Source organism: Athene cunicularia, assembly GCF_003259725.1.
Source record: "Athene cunicularia isolate RWA chromosome 5 unlocalized genomic scaffold, athCun1 chr5_part3, whole genome shotgun sequence".
NCBI classification, from domain to species: domain Eukaryota; kingdom Metazoa; phylum Chordata; class Aves; order Strigiformes; family Strigidae; genus Athene; species Athene cunicularia.
Genome location: NW_020799103.1, coordinates 5,464,079 through 5,473,453, shown reverse-complemented (window position 1 = coordinate 5,473,453; position 9,375 = coordinate 5,464,079). Strand labels below are relative to the sequence as shown.

The 9,375-nt window shown below is 42.1% G+C and overlaps 1 long non-coding RNA gene across 1 annotated transcript in view; it reads left to right on the top strand.

The window, feature by feature from the left end:
- Positions 1-3,047: 3,047 nt before the first annotated feature.
- The window catches only part of LOC113481368, an 8,426-nt gene continuing 2,098 nt past the window's right edge, over positions 3,048-9,375 (top strand). The window contains exons 1-3 of the long non-coding RNA XR_003398664.1: positions 3,048-3,237; positions 4,926-5,009; positions 5,316-5,445. This is a non-coding gene — a long non-coding RNA (uncharacterized LOC113481368). The remainder of the gene's footprint in view (positions 3,238-4,925; positions 5,010-5,315; positions 5,446-9,375) is intronic.

The following is a 9,375-nucleotide window of genomic DNA, read 5'->3' as shown; positions in this document are numbered from 1 at the left end:
AGCATGGTCCAACCAGCTGCCTTGACCACAGGCAGATCTGGCCCGCTGCCTTGCTGGAGGAGACAAGGAACAGCTGCTGGAGCCGCAAATGCAAACGGGGCTGCTGAAGGCTTCCTCCTGCACCGGTGCCTGGCCGTTGCACAGCTGGGGTGATGGTTTTGGACCGGAGAGGGAGCACCCGGGCAGCACTGCTAGCCCCGTGGCACACGGGTGCCAGCTGCCAGGCTGGCACAGAGGCACCAGAGGCTGCTGGTGGGGAAAAAAGGCTGCAGTTAAAATATGAAACTTTGGTCAGATGGAGGCCTGGGGCAGCTCCCTGCTGAGCTGTAGGGCACTCAGGCTGACAGCCTCTGAACTGGCACTATCAGCCTGGAAATATATATATGTATACACAGAGAGAGATTCTGCTGTAGAGTGTTTCTAGCTGTGTGCTTGGCTAAGAATTAGTACAAGGATTGGATTAGTAGCAAGTGCTCTCTGAACATTTGCTTGTCCTCAGATATAGCAAAATAAAAGGGATTGCATTCAAACTGCAGGAGAAAGTTGGCTTGAAAATGAGGAGATGTGTATGGTTTAAATATTCCATAGTGATGTCATGGCAGGAAGTCCTTTTTTTTTTTTTTTTTCCTGGTTTAAACTTTATGAAAAGGGTAAGAAAATATTTCAGCTGTACAGCTACTGCTATGCCTCTAAGTGGTGTGCTGCACGGAGCAGCTGGGTCTCTGCATGCGCTGTAACACACAGCATACATCTCCACGCAACTTTGGTGCAGAAGTCACAGTTCCCCTGTGGTTACAAGGAATTACGCTGCCATGGTACCACTGCCAAATACGGTCCACAAAAGTCAGAGTGTTCTCTTAAAAAAAACCCTCACTAACTAATCCTTGCAAAATCCAGTGGGGTAAAACCTATATACTGTTATCTGTGTTCTACAAGGGAATGAGCCAAAAAAGGGAGAATGTGTCAGTGACTGTAAGATAGCCTTAAAGCCCTCAAATGTATGAATTGCTACTTCCAGTGCTTCCCTGGATGACATCATATTTTCTCAAGGAGGTAACCGCCTCATACTCACTAAGGGCAAACCAAAATTCTGTGGTAAATCTCCCGAACTGCATACCGGATCGGGTCAGGTTATTAATGGCATAACAAAAGATAATTCCAGAGTATAATCTATTGCAAGAATCACACTCGGTCTGATCATAGAAACTGTTTTAAAACTAGATTTAAACCCAGAGCAAGTGCTGGAATGCCCTGCAGTGAGACAGGCTGCCAGGGCTGCCCCTCACCTCCCCGGGTGCCAAACAGAGGCTGTGGGTACTGCTTCGCTGAGGGCAAGCACTGCCTGGGATCCAACACAGTGGCAACGATGAGAAGTGTGGAAGAAGAGAAAAGAGGTGTTACTACTCCTACTTACACCTACTTTTGACTCTGCGTGTTTGTACAGGCCTTTAAGCTTTTTATAGTTGTCCCAAGAACAGCGAGAACACATCTAGCAAGCGGCTGGACAAAGCTCCATTTCCAAGCTACACCAGCATAGGAGCATCCAAGCTTGCATCCAAGTGGGCCTTGGGATCCAGCAAAGCTTTCAGGAAAGATCTGACACTTTCTTTTTCATGTCTGAGTGGTGCAAGTAGCAGCAACCCTGGAGAGTGGTTTGTTAGTAGATTACATTACTGAAAGGCAATGTTTTGATTATATTAAACAGCTGTCAGCCTCAGAAGTTGTTAAACAATTTGAACTGCTAATCTTTTACATGGATTTTTTTTTTCCTGAAAGAAAATATTGCCATTAAATCAATGACAAAAATACACTTTCCTGACATGCTTTCGTTCTTTTTGATCTTTGCTAATTTGCAAGCATCTCTGTCCATACCTGTCTTTATCATCTTCATAGTCATTGTGAGAAAACGCTGTTTTCACTGTTTTCTGGCTTATACTTGTTTATGTTTTGTTCTGATATGGTAAGCTTCTAGTATTATTTGTGGTTTAAACAGAAAAGACATGGTGGTAAAGCAAAATTTCTATGATTATACTGTCGGTTACCCTTAAATTGACCAGTACAGCTTCAGAAATATAAAGCGATTAGTGGGAAAGGGAGAAAGGGCTGAAAAGTCTGGAAGGGACATATGGTCAACCCATTTTCCAGGCTTCCTCTCAGGAGATCACCCATGTTGGTTGAAACTTGCTGGCGCACCTGGGTGACCCGGTGGTGCAGATGGCTGTACAGAAATCATCTTCTTTCTCAGACCCTCCTCTTGTGAGCACTCGGCATATCCTTCGCTTTCTGAATATAATTAGCCCTGCCGAGTTTGGTAGGACTGTGAATGTGAACACAGGTAGGTATAGACAGGAATGTGCCCTTCAGCCTTAATTTGTCCCAAAGTACAGATGGAAAAGCAGGTCCATTCTTTTCTCCTTATGAATCCATAGGAATTATCACATCATTGTGTGCTCCATCACCTCACAGTACGTGGGGATCAATGTGGTTTTAAGCAGGCACATAAAATACATAAGCAACAAATGGAAGGTAGTGAGCACAGCTTTAGAAGAGCCCCTGAGGACTGGGAATGTGTCCTGAGTCCTGACCGTGTGAGTTTGGGAGCTGTTGAAAGGTTTTTCTCACATGGCAATCTGCACAGGTGCAATACTGGCCTTTCCAAAGTCAGTTCAAGCTTTCTCTATAGTGTCAATGTGACCGAGATTTAACCTTAAATATTTCTAGTATTGTCACTAGATAGACACTGCTCATTCTTTTGGGAAAAAAAAAAAATCAGAATTCCCATAGAGTCTTTCAAACAGACTATTACCATGGTTCTCACCATGCCCTACATGTTCCTCTCAAAATAGCATGTTGCCCAGAACGTTGCTTCCTAAGCAGAGAGACACATCTGGGCAAGGCACACCTCCACCCTCACATTGTCTGTCCAGCTTTTCTCTGCTGTTCTCTTTTTTCGGAGATCCAGCTGTCTTCTGCTGGTTTTCACTGCCATGGCCGATTTACGGGTACTGAGTACTGAGAAACTCTTGCTTTGGATTTGCTACAGCATCACAGAAACCTGTACTGGCGGCTCTCAGAAGATCTGTTGGCTAAGGCTGCCTGCTTTCAAATCCCCCCCAAGCCCTGGCATGGACCAGCTCTCTCCAAAGAGTCACCTCCAACACCCAGAGTCTTGGACTTGGCAGTGGAGCTTCCTGTCAAGAGCTGGTCCAAGAGAGGAGGGGAGGAAGGACTGGGAAGGTATGCCTGTGCTGTCTCTCACAGATCCCACAGCTGATAGTAGTGTCCAGAAGTGTGAATTTGGGGAAAACACCGAGAACTGCTAAAATTTTGATGTTTCTAGGGGCCTTATTTCAAGGTCTAAGAGTCCTGTCTGCTTACACCAGCACTGATGTAAATGTATTCACATTCCACACATTAGTAGATCCTGTTTAGTAATTGTTATGTATTAGCTTCAACAAGTGGGATATGGTTTTCTTCATACGGTCTTACTTCACCTACAAACCCTTCTGCTTCTAATAGACATGGGGAATATGATGAAAGAGAATATTCTGTGCCATTCCAGAGATTAGACACGTTTTTATTTGCTAATGCATTCCACTTCCAACATATTTACTGCTGTAACATCTGGACAAAAAAGATTTTTGGTAACCAGTGAAGTAACTTGGTAAAGTCACGATGTCTGGAGGGGATTGCTCATGTATTACTATGTGTGATCCAGTTAAGAGTCCCAGGTTTATATCTGTGATGAAGAGATGAAAATGGAATTTTTAATGGGAAAGCAACAGAATACAGGAACCTCAGTGCACATAGTTTAGTCTCCAAATTAAATTTACTTTTTTTTTTTTTTTTATCATTATGGTTGTACATGTGAGTCAATTAAGTTTTTTATTTGCATTAGTTAAGAAAATTTTTCAATTACTCAGCTGTTCCTAATCAAATCATACAGCTAATTGTTTGAAAATGTTTGATAACCAAAACCATATGTAAATGCCAACTCTTTTGCACACCTCAGCAGAAATGAACCTCTGCTGAAAATTTGGACCAGAAGGATTCTTTCCCGTGACGATTTTTCTCATGCAACAACTTTGTCCCAAGGCTAGTCATCATGTATCAATAACTAGTACCAAACAGTTGGTGGTCAAGGAGCACTGTTAGAAAGCATTATGTTGACCATAATTTGATTAACAATAGTAAATTCTTTTTTGTGTTAACTCCAGATGATTTACAATGAACAATCTAGGAATTACTACTCATATCTGGAAATGCCTAACATTTCTGAAAACATAAGTTTCCAGAAACAACTAATGGTTCCTGTGTTATTCATTGTACTGATTCCCAAATGACTCGCAGCTCAAAAAAAAAGAGAAAAGGCTACTGTCTGCAAGTAATTTGCAAGCAAGCCAAGTGCAAGCAAGCCAGTTACAGTATAGAGCAAAATATTTCCAAGATTCATCTTTGACTCTTCCCTGCCAAAGGCACGGGTAGTGTCCCCATCACTTTCAGCAAGAGTTAGAGAAAACTTGTTTAGAAAATGCATTCCTTGATGTCTCTTTGAGTATCTTGGTTACTAAGGTGATTATTTTCTCTGGTTTTGCTGACGCAGCTCTGGACTCCCTTTTTGTCACTGCAGCAGAAGAAACACCAGGAAGTGGCCAGAAACCCTTCTCAGTGGTGTGCTCACACTTTTGACAGCGAATTAAGAGCAAACCAATCCCTTTTAGAAGAAAATGGGTGAAAATAATATTGATAAATGGAATAAGACAAACAAAAGATTTTTATAATGTGAAAATAATAATACTCAAATTATTGCCACAGAATTAGTGGTCCTAGTTGTGATTTTTAACTTTCAAGTCTTCCCAAAAGCTGTAGTATAATGCTCACTGCTCACTTTAACACTTTTGAAAATCCTGTGCGTACGTTTTCAGGAAGGCAAGAACCCACCACAAAACAAGCTGGAGTTTGCAGCCCATAGTTATATACGATCCCAGCTGGACTACTTCAAAAGAAAGGTAAGTTAGTTTTAATCGATGTCCGAGTGTGTTTTGGTTAGTGCATCTATCTCAGCAACTCCTTGTTAGTCCAAACTATTTGGTTATACGTGTAATCACAAGATTAACAAACTATTATACCATCCTTGATTGTTCAGAGAGTAATGTTAGAGAGCTTGGCCCGGTACTTTGTGGGTTGGATCAGTTCAGATGCTTGATGTATTTTTAAAAATCAGCAATAGGAGAAGATGAGCAAAAGGTAGTTCTTTAAAGATAAATACATAAAAACATATAAGTACGTTTAATGGCCGTGCCTCTTGCTTGCAGCATGAGCAGCAAATCCTCAGAACCGTGCCTGGAGAGCCTGACCCAGCAGCCCCTCTGACAGCACTGTTTCCTGGGGCAGTGAAGGTCAAGCACATTTCAGAATTGTACTGTGCACAAGGTGCTTTGGGAGGTAAGGGAGAACCTCTATGGTTTCATTACCCAAACTCTTTGCTGCTATTCCCCGCTTTTTTATTTGTGGCAAACTACCCCTTCATCAAACTGACATGCAAATGACTCCAGTGCAACAAGAGGTTAAGAAAACACAGGATATGTCACCCCTTGCCATCGTTCTGTGTGCAGAATTTCTACAAAAAAGAGAGTGATTTTGAAGTCCGATGCCATACCACTCCAGAAGCATAACCTGCAAAATATATTACAAGCCAACAAAGCAGTGATTTAGCACGTTTGGAAAATCAGGGGTGAAATCCCACCTCCCGCCAAAGGCATGGCACAGTGCCAGGGGCCGGGTCTTACCCGGAGGTTATTGCTAGTATATCACACCGTGCTATGGGGGAGACAGAAAGGGGAATATTCATTGCCTTTTTTTTTTTCAAAGCAATATTTATGCCTCTGAAGGTGTCTGCCCTAAACTATTTGGTAAATGGGGTGAAAGAGGCCACGCGGTCCCGCTATTCCTTTCTGTTCAGCCACTGTGCTGCCACCCGCAGATTTAATACTGGAAACTTGATTAGGCAGGCTCTTACTTGGGAGAAAAGCAGGAGGGGAAGGAGAAGCAACCCCGTAGCTGTAGACACGCTCCCTCTGCATCGCAGAAAACCGCACGCTGCAGCCATTTAACTCGCGGAGGTGTTCTGCCTGTGGGTTACTCTTGCAGGATGGATGGGTTGTCCAGCCCTGCCTCCCAGACACTTCTCGGGTTTGAATGGACCCTCTTAATTCCCATTTTGATTTGGTTTGGTTGAACCTTCTTCAGACTCCGAACAGCAAAGTGTTTTGAATGCCTCCAATGCTGCCTACTGTGAAACGGAAGCATTTATTCTGTTACCGGAGGGAATCTGCTCTTATTTGTGCTTCTGTGGGGTTGGACGATGAGATCCTTCAGCAAATTTACACCTGGGCATCGCCTGTCTAACCCTGGAGGAAATCCACCCTGTCTGCCACATCACTACTGTGCTGCTGTCTCCAGCTTTCCAGCACCCCAGCAAGACGTTCCCTAGGGAAATGCAGGTTGATCAGCTTGCACGCGCTCTGGGAGCATAAACCCCAGAGGGATTAAAGCACCAGAATGGACCTATTTGTGGTGTTCAGAGGCCCTGAATGTCAGCAGCTGGGCTGGGGCTTTCTCATCCAAGGCAACCAAGCTGGAAGAGCTGTAGTATTTCCGAAGTGTAAATGAGCCCGCAAATTTTATTTAATCCAGCTTCTTTCCATTAGAGCTGATCAGACGTCTTTGCTTCTTGACCGTAAATGTGGCAGCAGGCAGGTAGTGTTCCTGCAGCTCTGCAGAGCACCCCGTGAGCTTTGGTTCAAAGTCAGTTGTGACAAACAAGTGCGGCGGGGCTCCAGGTCAAGCTGCGTAGGCAAGTTCTACCAGTGCCCATCCTCTGCAGAAGGGCCTGCAGAGCCCCAGTCGAGTCATCTCAAATGCCAGTGCCTAAGCCATGCCATTCTGAGTAAAAGTCATAAATTACAGCAGAAGGAATAAATCCCCTATCGATATTCTGCACCAACCTCAGACCTGGGAGAATAACGCAGTGTTAGTGCTGCTGAATGAGTGCTCTGTGTGCACCGAGTCATTAAAAACCCGGGGAACAGTCAACCATGACTGCACAAAAATAAATACAGAGCTGACTGTAAATAGTACCCCTTCACCTGCTTCTTCAAGTAGAATTTTATAAGAATGTTTGTTAAGGGGAATGATTTTTTTTTTTTTTTTTGACATGGAGATTTTGGTATATTTCAATTGAAACCATATGCTTAGTCCTACATGGCTCAAATACAAAGTCAGTCTAGTTTTAATTTTAAGACACTGTTAAAACCACCTAAATAAAAATCCAAGTGAATGCGTTAGGATATAAAAAGGATGTTTTCCAACTCCTAAAAAAAAACTGATCTGGGAATACAAGTGAATTTTATTATAGAAGCATGTTTTGTTTTATTCCTTATTTGCTACGCTGGAAAGGGTATGGGTGTGAGGAGATTAAACCAGTCAAATCCTAGGAATTTTTTTTGTGTCATTTTCCATCTTCTCTCACTTTTATCTGCACAAAGGATAGTATTATAAGTATTTCAGTTTTATCTGAGGCAGAGAATAGAAAGGCTAAACCGCTGAGGAGACACGTTTAATAAAACTGCGTGCAGATGGTTAGCCTGAACATGTAGGCTCCCACTCTAAATTCACGAGCAGTGACTTTAAAGGACTTGTGAGAAGAGAAAATTTGATGACTAATCCATATAAAATGTGTCAAGATCTAGCTTTTACTCAGGAACTCACCCCTGATTTTAATACATTAGATTATGTGTGTAAATCAGAAAATGCCATCCTTACAAAGGTGACAAAAGTGGAAATTTTACAGTGTAAAATCTGCTTAAATTGTTGGGGAACCAGCCTAGAGAATAGGCCTGGTGAAATCCACCTTTCAGAAAATGTAGATGTTTTCAAGACCCTGCCTTAAATGAATATATTAGATCACAGGACTGCAAATCCTGAGCAACTGTATGAATGGATTAATCCCATCGGAAATGACATCAGCATTTCCCCCACCAGATTTCTTTATTCAAATTCTTTTCCAACCCTGCCTGAGCAGAACGTGTCAGGCTTTAAGCTTTTTCTGTTTTGTAAGAGAGGTAGAGAAGGAAAGAGAAGTTGTGGATTTTTTCAAAATCCTAAAATAAATCTTATTTTTACTCCTTACGGGTTAGAGGCAAGGAGAATGTGTTATCATGAATAATTAGTGAACTATGTTTCCGTAACATCTGCAAAGTATATGTTTTCACATACAGCCTTACAACACAGAAAAGACTGAAAATCAAACCAACATTTTAACAGCACGATATGCTATCTCTGTAACAAACCACATTTACAGTAACGGGAAAACTTCTCCATGTGCTGGCCAATGGTGACACTCTTTAAAGTGTTTTCATTTCCACCAAGGAAGCGTTATTATTTCCACTTCAGGAACCTTGCTGAAGGCATACTAGTGATATCCCTTTGGGGGTCCGAGGTTTTTCATCGACAGACAGAAACTGCGTTGGTATGATGCTAGTAAATATTCATCCCTCTTCATCTCTTTTTTAAAGTTCTTTCCGTCTTAGGAAGCATTGAGATGCATCGCTTCTCTTTTCAAAAATAACCTGAGCACATCCTCAATTTTCTGCTTTAAGCAGAGTATATTTACACAAAGTAAACCAGCACCCACAACAGAGAGGGGCTGTGGTAAAATCTTTTTCTGTATTTTTCTGCCAAGGTTGAGCTCATTCTGGTGTTGGCTAAAAGCTGGAGTAGATTCAATGCTAATTGCATATTCCTCCGAGATAACCAGCCTGAAGACTCTATTAGTTGCATTCACATTAAGCCTCATACCCAATACTTCCTATAGGTACTCGTGGGTTTTGAATTCAGTTTTCTGTATTGCTCATCCAAGAAGGGCCAGTGCTAAAGGACTCAGAGGACTTCACGCCCAGACACAGCTGTGGCTTCGGCCTGCAATCTGTCAGGAAACGTTTTATCAGAATCCACCAGCTTTAAACATAAACTAACAACAATGTTGTTTTCTCTACAGATTTGTATTTGAGAAATCACTTGCTCTTGAATTAAACTCACCTTTCTGAGAGATTCAAAATTTCAGTGTAATCACGGATAGGCATGCTGGTCCCTGGAACATTCAGTACAGTTCGTCCTTCAGCATATTCATTCCTAATGTCTGCTGTATCCTAAAGTTATACTGAATGAATATTAAGTGCTTTATAAAAGTTTAATTTGACAAATCTGGTTTTTAGTTTTGTGGTTGTTTGTTGTTGTGTTTTGGTTTTTTTTTTATTCTGAAGAATTTCTGGTATATTCTTATGGCAATTTTCCTGCCAAAAAAAAAAAAAAAAA